This window comes from Pan troglodytes, chromosome X, assembly GCF_028858775.2.
Source record: "Pan troglodytes isolate AG18354 chromosome X, NHGRI_mPanTro3-v2.0_pri, whole genome shotgun sequence".
Taxonomy (NCBI): domain Eukaryota; kingdom Metazoa; phylum Chordata; class Mammalia; order Primates; family Hominidae; genus Pan; species Pan troglodytes.
The window spans coordinates 65,566,947-65,581,045 of record NC_072421.2 but is presented as its reverse complement, the minus strand read 5'-3'; the positions used below and the strand labels follow the sequence as shown (position 1 = coordinate 65,581,045).

Sequence of the window (14,099 nt, the reverse complement as noted above, 5' to 3'; positions counted from 1 at the left end):
TCTTTTGTCTCCTCTGACTGTATTTTCTTTTTTTCTCTGGGTGTAACATTGTTTTAATAATTCACATTGATACATATAGATCTGGTCCATTCATTTAACTGTTATGTACTACAACACAGTATTATGTAACTATTTATGTACTGTTTATTCATTCTACTACGGACAGGAATTTAGGCTGTTTCCAATTTTCTGCTATTGCATATAATGTTTCAGGCACACACGCAAGATACCTCTTTATGGGTTTTAAGATACGCAATTTCGTCTTTACTTGAGAATTGCTCTCCAGGGTAGTTGTACCAAATGGTACTTCTACAAACAAGGTGTAAGAGTTCCTTTTACTTCATCTTCACCAACATTTGGTATTTCATAAGATTTTTCTTTTCACCTTGCACTTTTTGCAAATCATAAGGCTTTTTAATTTCACAAATCTGATGGGTATAAAATGGTAGCACTGATTTCATTTGCAAGTTCTTGATTATTAATGAATCAGCATCTTTTCATGAGTTTACTGGCTATATGAGTTTCTTATTTTGAGAATTACCTATTTTTCAGTTCATCTGTCCTTATATTTTGTAAAATTCTCAGTTATATGAGCTACAAATTTTCTAATATTTTTAGCTTTTTTTTTGCATTACACAACTTTTAAATTTTGGTCAAGTTTATCAGTATTTTCCTTTGCAGTTTATACTTTGTACTTTGCTTGGTGTTAGGAATATTCTCTCATTTTTATCCTAAAAGAATTTTGAAGATTTATTTTTCATATTTGAGATTATAATTCACCTAGAAATAAATTCTGTGTGTGATGTAAGATGGATCTAATTTTTTTTAAACAGTTAACAACTGTGTAAACACAATTTATTGAATATTCTAGTTCTACTCTTTCCCTACTGATCTGAAACACTACATCAGACATTTACAGTTTCCATAAACATACATGTGGCTAGTTTCTAGACTCTGCTTCATTAATCTGCCTGTCCCTGCACTTAAAGTCATGTGGCATAACTGTTACAGTTTTATAGGAAGTAGGGCAATTCTTGCTTTATTTTTCTTTAAAATTCTATTGGATTTTTTTAGTCACTTATTCTTCCATATAAATCTTAATATCGACTTATCAAGTGTTATTCTATACCCTATTGGAATTTTATTTTATTATTATTATTATTATTTTTGAGACAGGGTCTCACTCTGTTGCCCAGGCTGGAGTACAGTGGCGAGATCACAGTTCTTTGTAGCCTCGACCTCCTGGGCTCAAGTGATTCTCCCATCTGAGTCTCTCAAGTAGCTGGGACTACAGTCACACGCCTCCATGCCTGGCTTTTTTTTTTTTTTGTATGTTTTTAGCCACAGGGTTTCACCATGTTGCTGAGAACTCCCGGGCTCAAGTGATCCTCCCACCTTGGCCTCCCAATGTGCTGGAAATATCAGTACACCCACCATACCTGGCCCCCAATTTGAATTTTAATTAAAACTACATTTATAAATTAATTTGGGGAGAGCTGACATTTTATAAAATTGAGTCTTCTCAATAAAGGTAATGTGCTTCATTTATTTAAATTTTCTCTTAGATCTTTCAATAAAGTTTTATAATATCTTAGAGACCTCAGAAATCATTTATTCCTGAGTACCTCATTTTCAAACCAAACTCTTGGTCGCATTATACTTGTTAAAGCTCAGCTATCACATACTACCACAAATATTTCTCTGATTTTTCAGGCTCATTTGGATGCTCCTACTCCTGTGCTCTTGGATTTATTTATTCATTCTTTGCTTAATATTACCAAAAGTTGTGCTGGGCATGGAGGATACACTGGTGAATAAAATGGCAATCCCTTCATGGAGCTTTCATTCTAATAGGAGAGACAACAATAAACACTCATAATTCAGGGTGATACATGCTATTATAGGGGAATTTCACTGTGCTATGGGAATACAGAAGAGAAATGCCTAACTCAGACTTGGGGGATGGCTGGATAGGGGGAGAAGGGTGTCAAACACTGCTTCTCAAGGAAGTAACGTGAAGACCGAAACTTGAACTAGTGATTGAAAAGCCTCCTAACTGGCTTCTCCAATTAGTTTCTTCTCTATCTATTCTCCACACTGCTGCCAGAGGTCTCTTTCATCAATATTAAGCATCATTTTCCACATGGCAGGCCGAACAGACTGATGGAATCCAAACCATACTTCCCTGCCCCCTCCCAGAGGGCAGTCATATCCTTCTGGAGCTGAGAAAAAGGAACGCCCGACAGGCGTGTATTCATGGAGGGCAGATGTCGTAGCACCATATCAACTACATGGACAGGGTTAGTGCTGATTGGCTTGTCTAATTCCAGTGGCTCAGGCAAGGTCCCTCTGGTCAGTACTTCATGCAGTAGGTGCCAACTCACCAGAGAGACAAATTTGACTGACACCTTAAAAGGTCGATCTTTTCCACGTTCCCCAGGTAAAGTAACATCTAAATCTACCCCTGTAGTTGCCACAGGAAGTGGATTGGCGGTGTAAAGACTTCTTTTTCCATCATAAACTGGTCTACGGTCTCCAAATATAGTTAATTTAAAATGCTGAACCGTTGAGTCAACCATCTCCCTGGTTTAATATCGTGGGACACTGTCTGGTTTAATATCTTGTCTGGACACTTGTCTGGTTTAGTATCTACCTCATAGAGGTAGACATCAATCTTTGGGATTTCAACCTGAAAACAGTGAGCAGTTTAATGGGTTTACCCATGGTGCCATAGCCAGGTCTTCTGGGTGCCATAGCCAGGTCTTCTAGGCACCATGGGTAAAGGCTGGGCCCCAGCTGGTCCTGCGGAGCCGATTTCCATTCATGGAGCTTGGGGGAGAGCTTCGAGCCAGAACGGGAGCCCACCACTGGGGGCAAGGAGGCGGCCTAGGGGGCGACGACCGGCACTCTCTCACTCTGCCCTGAGGCAGGGGCGGCGACGGCTTCCTCTGAGCAACCCCACTCTGAAAGCTCTGGGTCGGAGGAGTCGCGGACGGAAGACGGCGCAGGACTAGGGGAGAGGAAGGGGAGACTTGAGGGGAGGACAGAGGGGGGTCCCGTCCGGAAGTTGCATCGCCTGCGGTCGCGACGCTCCCACCGCTCCTCCAGGACTGCGGGCGGCCGCCACAGACCTGCTCCGGGCCGCCCCATGTGTATTTTCAAATAGCCTGACTTAAAGCTCACTTATTCTTTCTTCTGCTTTTTATTTCTGCTGATAAGGGACTCTAATGGATTCATCAGTATGTCAATTTCATTTTTCGGCTCCAATATTTTTGCTTGATTTAAAAATATTTCAATTTCATTGTAGTTTTGATTTGCATTTCTCTGATGGCCACTGATGATGAGCATTTTTCATGTGTCTGTTGGCTGCATAAATGTCTTCTTTTGAGAAGTGTCTGTTCATGTCCTTCACCCACTTTTTGATGGGGTTGTTTGATTTTTTCTTGTAAATTTGTTTAAGTTCTTTGCAGATTCTTGATATTAGCCCTTTTTCAGATGGGTAGATTATAAAAATTTTCTCCCATTCTGTAGGTTGCCTGTTCACTCTGATGGTAGTTTCTTTTGCTGTGCAGAAGCTCTTGAGTTTAATTAGATCTCATTTGTCAATTTTGGCTTTTGTTGCCATTGCTTTTGGTGTTTTAGTCATGAAGTCCTTGCCCATGCCTATGTTCTGAATGGTATTGCCTAGATTTTCTTCTAGGGTTTTTATGGTTATAGGTCTAATATTTAAGTCTTTAATCCATCTTGAATTAATATTTGTATAAGGTGTAAGGAAGGGATCCAGTTTCAGCTTTCTACATATGGCTAGCCAGTTTTCCCAGCACCATTTATTAAATAGGGAATCCTTTCCCCATTTCTTGTTTTTATCAGGATTGTCAAAGATCAGATGGTTGTAGATGTGTGGTATTATTTCTGAGGGCTAGATACCATCGCACACCAGTTAGAATGGTGATCATTAAAAAGTCAGGAAACAACAGGTGCTGGAAAGGATGTGGAGAAATAGGAACACTTTTACGCTGTTGGTGGGACTGTAAACTAGTTCAACCATTGTGGAAGACAGTGTGGCGATTCCTCAGGGATCTAGAACTAGAAATACCATTGGACCCACCCATCCCATTACTCAGTATATACCCAAAGGATTACATGCCATGCTGCTATAAAGACACATGCACACATATGTTTATTGTGGCACTATTCACAATAGCAAAGACTTGGAACCAACCCAAATGTCCAACAATGATAGACTGGATTAAGAAAATGTGGCACATATACACCATGGAATACTATGCAGCCATAAAAAAGGATGAGTTCATGTCGTTTGTAGGGACATGGATGAAGCTGGAAACCATCATTCTCAGCAAACTATCGCAAAGACAGAAAACCAAACACCGCATGTTCTCACTCAGGTGGGAATTGAACAATGAGAACACTTGGACACAGGGTGGGGAACACCACACACTGTGGCCTGTTGTGGGGTTGGGGGAGCGGGGAGGGATAGCATTAGGAGATATACCTAATGTAAATGACAAGTTGGTGCAGCACACCAACGTGGCATATGTATACATAAGTAAAAAACCTGCATGTTGTGTACATGTACCCTAGAACTTAAAGTATAATAATTAAAAAAAATTTCAGTTTCTTTGTTAAATTTATCTGACAGGATTCTGAATTCATTCTCTGTGTTTTCTTGAATTTCACTGAGTTTCCTCAAAATGGCTATTTTGGATTCTCTGTCTGAAAGGTCACATATCTCTGTCTCTCCAGGATTGGTCACTGTTGTCTTATTTAGTTTGTTTTGTGAGGTCATGTTTTACTGGATATTCTTGTTGCTTGCAGATGTTCATCACTGAGCATTAAAGAGTTAGGTGTTTATAATCATCTTTGCAGTCTGAGCTTGTTTGTACTCATCCTTTTTGTGAGGGCTTTCCAAGTATTTGAAGGCACGTGAGTGTTGTGATCTAAGTCTTTTGTCACTACAACCTTATTTGCTTTAGTGGACACTACAAGCCCAGTAATGCTGTGGCTCTTGCAGACTCAGGGAAACACTGCCTTGGTGGTCTTGGGTGAGCTCCAGGAGAATTCCCTCATTGCCAGATAGGCACTCTTGTTCTCTGTTTTACTTTCCCCCAAACAAACGGAGTGTCTCTCCGTGCTGAGCCGTTAGGAGTTGGGGGAAGGGTGACACAAGTATTGCTGTGGCTGCCTCCACAAGGACTGTGCTGGGTCAGACCAAAAGCCTGCATAGCACTGAATATTGCCCAAAGCCCATGGTGACCACAGCCTGGGTACTGTCTATATTCACTCAAGACTCAAGGGCTCTACAATGAGCAAGTGGTGAATCCAGCTAGGCTTGTGTTCTTCCCTTTAGGGCAGTGAGTTCCCTCAGCCCTGGGTGGGTCCAGAAATGCTGTCTGGGAGCCAGGGCCTGGAGCTGGATACCTTAGGAATCTTCCTGGTGCTCTGTTCTACTGTGGCTGAGGTGGCATCCAAGCCACAAGACAAAGTTCTTCCCAGTCTTCCCTCTACTTTTTTTAAGCAAGACAGTCTCTCTCTATGGGCACCACCACCTCAGCCCCACAGTGAGTACTGCCTGACTACTACTGATGTTCACTACATGCCCAAGGGCTCTTTCATTCAGCTTGTGGTGAATGCTGCAAGGCATGGGTCTCTTCCTTCAGGGCAATCAACTCCCCACTGGCCCAAGGGAGGTCCAGAAACACCATCCAGGAGCCAAGGCCTAGAATCAGGGACTCCAGGAGACTGCTTGGTGCTTTATCCAACTCTAGCTGAAGTAGTACTTAGCTGCAGGACAAAGTCCCCTTTTCTCTTCCTTCTCCTTCCTTCAAGCAAAAGCAGATAGCTACCACCACGGTGGCTTGCCATAGCCACCACAGCTGGTTTTGTGCTAGGTCACACCTGAAGCCAGGACAGTTCTGAGTCTCACCCAAGGTGAGTATTGCCTGGCTACCATTGCTGATTATTCAGGGCCCAAGGGCTCTTTAGGCAACAGTCTGTGAATCCTGCCAGAACTGGGTCCTTCCCTTCAAGGCAGTGGGCTCCATCCTGGCCCAGCATGTATCCAGAAACGTCATCTAGGATCTATGGCCTGGAAAGGGTGGCCTCGGGACTCCGCCTGGTGCCCATTCTACTGTGGTTGAGCTGTTATCCAAGTTGCAAGACAAAGTCCTCTTTACTCTCCCCTCTTTTCTCCTGAAGCAGACAGAAAGAGTCTGTCCTGGAGCTGCAAGCTCTGCTGACTGAGGTTGGGGAGGTGTAATGCAAGTACTCTCTTGGCTGCCCTAGCTGGTGTCTCACTTGGTTGTGTGTACCCAGAGTCCATTGACTCTGAGCCCAGCACATCACCAAGACTTGACCAAGAATTGTAGTCCTTATGTTTTAGACTGCCTTCCAAGTTTATTTCGAACTGCAGAACACTTTAGCCCATGGTGGCAGGACTTACTGGAAATCACGTTCTACCTACTGGGATGGATGATTCTCTTCTGTCTAGTGCTGGTCTAAATGCTTGCTCCGTGGCCTCTGTGTGAGTTCTTCCCCATGTTGCTTTTTGCTATGACAAGATAACACTGAGTTACAATGCCAAGTCCCACAATCGCTGCACTCTCCTTGCCCCAAATGCACAGATTCTTTCTATGTGCCATGTGGCCACTGCTGGGGGATGGGGAAGTGGTGGTGTAGATTAGCCAAGACTGTCTTTCCTACCCTCTTCATTGATCCTTTCCTTAATATGATGTTAAAATTAGGTAATGTGATTACTCACCAGATTTTTGGTTCTTATGAGGGAGCATTCTTGTGTAGCTAGTTGTTAAATTTGGTGTTCTTTGGCGAGGAAGGATAGTCAATGGAGATAATGGCTATATGGCCATTTTTCTCTGCCTCCCCTTAGATCATATATATTTTAATATCCTGTCTGACAATATCTGTCTTTTGATTGGATTGTTTAATTCATTCGTATTTAATGTTATTGTTTATATTTTTGCATTTACATTTGTAATTTTACTTCTTATTTTACATATGTCTCATACTGTTTTTTGTTCCTCTGTTCCTTCTCTAATGATTTATTTTGCATTGAGTGGATATTTCCTAATGGAACATTTTAATCTCATTAGTGAGCTTTTTTGTGATTTTTAGTTTTTTTTTTTTAGTGGTTGTACTAAGATTACCATATATCTTAACTTATTAGAATCATGTTCAGATTTACAGTAGCTTAATTCCACAATAGAAATGTTACCCCTGTATAGCTATGTTTCTTTTCCCTTTTTTATTGTATTTTAGTTATATGTATAACTAAAATACAATTATTGATTTGTATTGATGTTACAAAGCTAACAATACATAGTTATAATTATTGATTTACCATCTTTTATCCTTTCCTTAGCCACTTACAGCTTTGTTCCCACCCACTTATTTTGTGCTGTTATTGGTAAATATATTACATATATATTACTTTTTATATGATACCCAGCAATACATTATATACATGTTATTTTAGATAATTGCTTTTTAAATCAGTTAAGAGAGAAAATGAGTAAAATATATATATATTAATAATGTCTACTATAATTACATAAGTGCCTTTATGGGCACCTTTTTGTTCATTTGCATTTAAATTACCATCTGTGGTCACTCGCTTTCAACCTGAAGAATATTTCTTAGTATTTCTTATATCTTATTCCATTCAGCGTGATAACAAAATATCATAGACTGGATGGCTTATGAAAAACAGAAATTTATTTATCACAGTTCTGGAGGCTGGGAAGGCCAAGATAAAACACCAGCAGATTCAGTGTCTGGTGAGGACCTGCTTTCTTATAGGCAGTGCCTTCCCAAATAGTGGAAGGGAAGAACAAGCTCCCTTGGGCCTATTCTAGAAGGACACCCATCCCATTTATAACCTAATCATCTCCCCAAAGTCCCATATCCTAATACTATCACCTGGTTAGGATTTCAAAATATAAATTTGGGAAGGGATACAAACATTCACATCAGAGCAGCAGGTCTACTAGTAGTGAACTCTCTCAGTTCTTGTTTGTCTTGAAAGTCTTTATTTTGCCTTAATTTTTAAAATAGTTTTGCTGGATATAGAATTCTTGATAGTGTTTTTCATTGAGCACTTTGAATAGGTTATCTGACTGCCTTCTGGCCACCATTGTTTCTGCTGAGACATCAGTTGATCAAATGTTAATCTTATTGTGGTTTCTTTATAAGTAGTATGTCATTTTTCTCTTGCTACTTTGTGGATTTTCTTCTGCTTTTTTATTTTCAGCATTTTTATGATGATATGTCTGTTTGTAACTCTCTTTGCATTTTTCTATTTGGAGTTTATTGAGCTTCCTGAATAAATTGCGGAAGTTTTCAGCTATGATTTCTTTCAATATATTTCTTTCTTTTCTCCTCTCCTTCTGGTACTCCTATTATGTGCATGCTGCAGTACTCAATGGTGTCCCACATTTCTCTGAGGCTCTATTGGTTTTTCTTCATTATTTTTTCTCTCTGTCCTTTGTCCTACATAACCTCTATTGATTTACCTCCAAGTTTGGTAATTTTTTTTTTTCTGCCAGTTCAAATCTACTGTTGAGCCCCTCTAGTGAGTATTTTAATTCAGCTACTGTACATTTCAAGTCAAGAATTTCTGTTTGATTCTTTTAAATAATTTCTATTTATTCATATTATCTTCTTGATCAATGTTGTCATCATACCTTCTTTTACTTTTTTAGTTGAGCTTTCCTTTAGTTCTGTGAACATATTTATAATGACGACTTTACAATCTGTTCCTCTTACATCTGACATCTGGTCACTCTTACACAATTTTTTTGCTTGCTTTTTTTCACTGTGTGCGTCATACTTTCCTGTTTCTTTGCATTTGTTGTAATTTTCTGGGGACAACTTGATATTTTAGATAATATATTGTAGCACTTCTGATACTGGTACACCCACTCCTGGGGCTTGTTCTTATTATTTACTTGTTTATTTATTTAGTGACTGGCTGAGTTATTTTGGTGAATTCTACTTTCCATGAATCCTCCACAGAGAGTTAAGTCTCTGAAGTTGCTTCTCAGACAGATGCATGTTTGGGTATAACACAGTCACTTGAAGGTGGTAGGGCTCTCTTCCACTCTTCTCTGATCCTACCCAACTGTTATGCTCCACTAATTGCTGCACTGTTGCTCTATCATTTGTTTACAACAAGGCCTGGGTTATAAAAGTACTCTACAAATGAATCTAGTCACACTGTGGCTCATTTTATGGAACGGTGGTCAGTGTTTTCTGTTTGTTCTGATTTCAGCAAAGTGCCTCCCAGCTATCTTATTCCCTAGTTCTCTCCTCAAAACTCAGTCAACAGTTTAGGCTGTATCTTCATTAGATCTATGAATCGCCTCTGAATTCCTTTCACTACAACCTCCACTGGTTGTAACATCTGGGAGGCAATGTGAGAAATGCTGAAATCCTGCTTCTTCTGGGTAGAAAGACCTCCCACTGGGAACTGGGGAAAGAGGAGGTCCTGTGTTCTTGGCTGCAACAGTTTGGAGTTGAGTCTTCACCTTGCTAAGCTGGAAGCAGGAGAGAGAGCAAACTTGGTTCAAATACCACAGACCTTCCCTTTCTTTTTACTAAATGTTTGTAGATTTTATTGAATAGATGTTTTTTCATTTGTTCTTTGTCCTTTGGACCATTTCCAGAATTTTTACATGATTGTTTTTTTAAAAAATAATTTTCACCAGTTTCACTGGTCAGTGAAGTTTCTTCCACTGTGATGCTAGAAGTAATCATTTTACTTTTGAGTTTTGAGAGTTTTTTTTTTTTAATGTAGAGGATGCACATGTAAATTTGGAGGATTTTTTAGATGTAGAGGAAAGCCATAAGTGCCTAGGTGTAGGTAGTGAAATTAAAGTGAAAAGAGAGATCCTATTTATCTATTAATTTATTTGAGATGGAGTTTCGCTCTTGTTGCCCAGGCTGGAGTTCAATGGTGCAATCTCAGCTCAACGCAACCTCTGCCTCTTGGGTTCAAGCGATTTTCCTGCCTCAGCCTCCCGAGTAGCTGGGATTACAGGTATGCACCACCACGCCCGACTAATTTTGTATTTTTAGTAGAGACGGGTTTCTCCATGTTGGTCAGGCTGGTCTCGAACACCTGACCTCAGGTGATCCGCCTGCCTTAGCCTCCCAAAGTGCTGGGATTACAGGCATGAGCCACCACGCCTGGCCTGATCCTGTTTTTTAAGTATAACAAACTTATCCACCAATATATATGGTGCCTTAAATTTCTCTGAATTAACAATTCCTCTCATGGGAAGGAGAAAACATGGAATTAGTGAGACTGTGAAAAAAAGGGGTGAAAGACATCTTCTTGTGTGTTAAACCCACAACATGAAGAAAGTGGCATACATTTTCCATCTCTGCACAATATTCATTTTGCTTTATAAAATGAAACAAGCAGGTTACAAAATAGTATGTATAATATGATTATATATTTAGAAATAAACACGATATATAATTGTAAATAAATGCACATAAAATGTTCAGAAGAATAGATAGCCCAATTTTAACAGTAATCATCTCTAGGAATTGAATTATTTCATTTTATTTTTATTTTGTTGTTTCAATTTTCTTATTCTACAGTGAACATGTAATACTTTTGTATTTTTTTAAAATTAAAGTGTTTAAAAAATACTTAAATCTTTGTAAAGATACAATGGATGTCCAAGTAAGTCTGTGAGAAATAGGAAGGCTCCTAAATACTAGTTAATTCACCTCTTCATGTGGAAACCAAGGCCAAGAGAGGAGATGAGACTTGGCTAAGATTAGAATTTTGATATTTTGACTTCTAGCCCACTAATCTTTCTTATTATCCATGTTTAATCAAACAACTAGGTATAAACTTATTTGAAAAGAGACAGCAGTCACCTGGTATGTCTATACTCACTAGTTCCAAGGAACAGGCTACAGATTTATCTCACATTGCACATCCAATGTGAGCTCATCTTAATCCTTACCATAGCCCTGCACTTGCAGAATGGACATCTTCTCCTACTCAGAGGCAACAGAGACTTCAGTAACTACTCAAAGTTCATAAAGGAAATGGGAGGCCCACTCAGGGTCTAAACCCAGACAGAACACTCTCCTCCAGATGTTTAGCTGAAAACAGTTATGAGGATCTCTAGCTTATGCTTCAGGTAATGACCTTGCCAAGGCTAGATAGTTCTTTATTTCACTTACAAAGCCAAGTTATTGGAAAACTCCTTCTCTGGGTGTCTGCGTCAGATGTGTTATCAATCACCTACTATAAATTATTAAATGTTTTAAAAGTGATATAAAGCAAGCCAGCTGAAAGCCAGCAGAAACTGTTTCCCTTCTGAGCATGCTGGGAGAAGGATCCCTCATCTTCTCTCAATATACATGCAGGCAAAACAAAGTCATTTTACCACTGTGTGCTGCTTCCCCCTCACAATGTCATTCTTGGAGATGTGAAAGCTGAACAGTGTAGACCTTGACTGAATGGAAGAACGAGAGTGAACCAGACAAGAAAACCTTCCTTTGAGGGCACCTAGCACGGCAGTGTGATACAGTGGAGAGTATACCAGTTTTGGGAGCACACAAAGTGAATTTGAATCTTTCTCCTGTCAAGCATTGATAGTAGAACCTCAGCTAGATCCTCTCATCTTTCTGAGCCTCAGTTTTCCTTCATCTAGCAAATGGTACAAAATGGGTCTCAACCTTCTCACTTGCTTCCATCTCTTTTGTTTCTCTTTTAAATGCCTCTTCCCTTTCTTCCAATAATTTGGCACTGGAAATTCTGCCCTTTCCTTGGATTGTAAGCTTGCTCAAATATTCTCAGTCCTCTTGAGCCCCAAACCAGTGCTTTGTGGTTTGTAGTCTGCAAACTGCAAATACAAAGCAGATTTCCGCTGCATGCTTACATATCCCAGTGCTTTTCGTGCCTCCAGCAGTTCAAACAGAACATTCCTAATGGAGTGGACTGGGGGGTGTGGCTTACTGCCAATCACTGAAAGCTTCATCCACTGGAGACCAGATGGACTCTAAGGCTGCCAGCTCCTTGGCCCTGGAAAAAAGGAATTGCCAGGAGAAGACTGATCCCACTGTGGATGTAAGCTACCCTTATCCAGAGGCCCATTGCAGAGCAAAAAGAACATTAGACTAAGAATTACATAGTCCTGTAATGTGCCCTTGCGCAAGTCACAACCCTTCTCTGGAAAACAGATTTTCCTTTTGAAAATGATGATAATAACCTCTGATCCACCTATTTCACAGGGCAGGATTCTAATAAATCATAGGCAGGCGTGCTTTATAAGATTTACTGCTCTGTTTACACGTGTTATTGTTATTATTGCAGAGGGATCAACCTACATATCCACCTCTGAAAGTTTGAGCAGGTAGAGCCTAAGACCAGGACAATTTGTTAAACCAGGGTTCGAGACCTCTTGAGAAACACAGTGAAGATAACAATGTACCTGATGATAAACTTCAGACTGGAACAAAAAGAGAGGACAACAAATGAGCCAATTTAGGCAAAGGGGAAAAAATTGCTCCGGGGGGTAGGATGCTCACCCTAGGGAAGTAGAACAAAAACATGTACCTAATCTTAGAACCAAGGGTTACTCATCTGTGAAGGATGTTTAGTAGCATAAAAAAAGTAGTGTTCTGTCTCTAAGGAGCTTCTTTGACACTGAAAAAACTTAGATGCTTTTTGGGGACCTCCAAATAACTGTGGTTTCATAAAAAAGGGCTGTTCCAAGGCTAGCCATAAGAACTGAAGTCTCTTTGGGGAAGTATCCTTCTCCAAAGGATGAGCAGAGCCTATTTGGCAGAGTTAGCCTTAGAGCTTGAAAACAGAATGGGAAATCAACATCAATAGGCCCCAAAGAAAGTGAAAGAAAGAAAAAATATATAAAACAACCTTGCAGCAAGGGCCTAAGAGTGCGTGGTTTGGTTCAGAGAAGTTTGAGGAAATAAGGGAAAATTTTGGCATAGGTCAGAATCCAGTGAAGACAGTCTAGAGGCAGGGATGAGACAGGTAAAGTCCTAGAAAGTGCGCCAGACATAGGCTAGAAACCTGTAATTCTCTTCTTGTGCTTCCTTGCTTCTCTCAATATCCCCAATATCACAGCTTCCTTACTTGGTCTTCCCAGTGCTGCATTCTCCAAGGACCTTGTCTCCAGAATGTTCTTGTGAAATGGCACTGTTGAGGTACTCCTATCTAGACTGGGCCAGCAAACCTTAACAGCTTCCACCTTGCCCCAAATTAAGCCTCAGTTACTTTCCACAAGGCCCTTACATCTATCCTCTTTGGCTCAGTGGATTTCTGCAGGCTTTACTTTAGCACTTCATTTTTAATCCTTTTGCTTTTATCAAAAAGATAAAACAACTTTTGTCATGTGAAAGAAGAAATCTTTCAGTGTACATTTTTATTTACAAGAGAGGAAGGGAGGCCCTAGGAGGTGAAAGGATCTGTCCCAAGGGCAACTAGAACAGCTGTGGCAGAGCTGGGAAAGCATCCTGGTTCCCTGACTCCTTGTTCCATGTCTCTTCACCCCATCTTGTTGCCTCTAGCATGCTGCATCTGTCTGTTTACAAATCACCACATGTTTAGCTAAATAATCAGTCACATATAAGGAGTTAATTTTCAATAAATAGTCAGTGATTTTTACGTAAAACATATTTCTACCAAGTTGTCCAAGTCAGAAGTCTGGGTAGAATTTCTGACTTCTTCTCCCCTAATGCCCTCTTTGCCAGTATCTAATCAGTCATTAAATTTCGCCTGTTCTCTGCCCTAAGTAACAATGAGATCATCTACATCCCCCATCTAGGCCACAACCACTTCCACTTAGCGTCCTAACCTGACTTTTGCTTTTGTTTTGATCTCCATTTTGTACCTCACTGCCTCATGTCCAAATTCTCTCTTTCTATCCAAGTCCCAGAGTGACAAATAAATAACATTTCATATACTGACAAATAAATTCTTCATAACTGGTGCATCATGTTGGAAAGGATTATGTGGCTCTATCAGGGCTTATTGGAAGAGAGTACTATGACTGTTTACCACTATACATGACTGTATA

At 40.1% G+C, this 14,099-nt stretch overlaps 1 pseudogene; it reads right to left on the bottom strand.

Moving 5' to 3' along the window:
* Positions 1–2,082: 2,082 nt before the first annotated feature.
* On the bottom strand, positions 2,083–2,821 carry LOC473649 (protein argonaute-3-like; annotated as a pseudogene).
* Between the last annotated feature and the right edge of the window lie 11,278 nt (positions 2,822–14,099).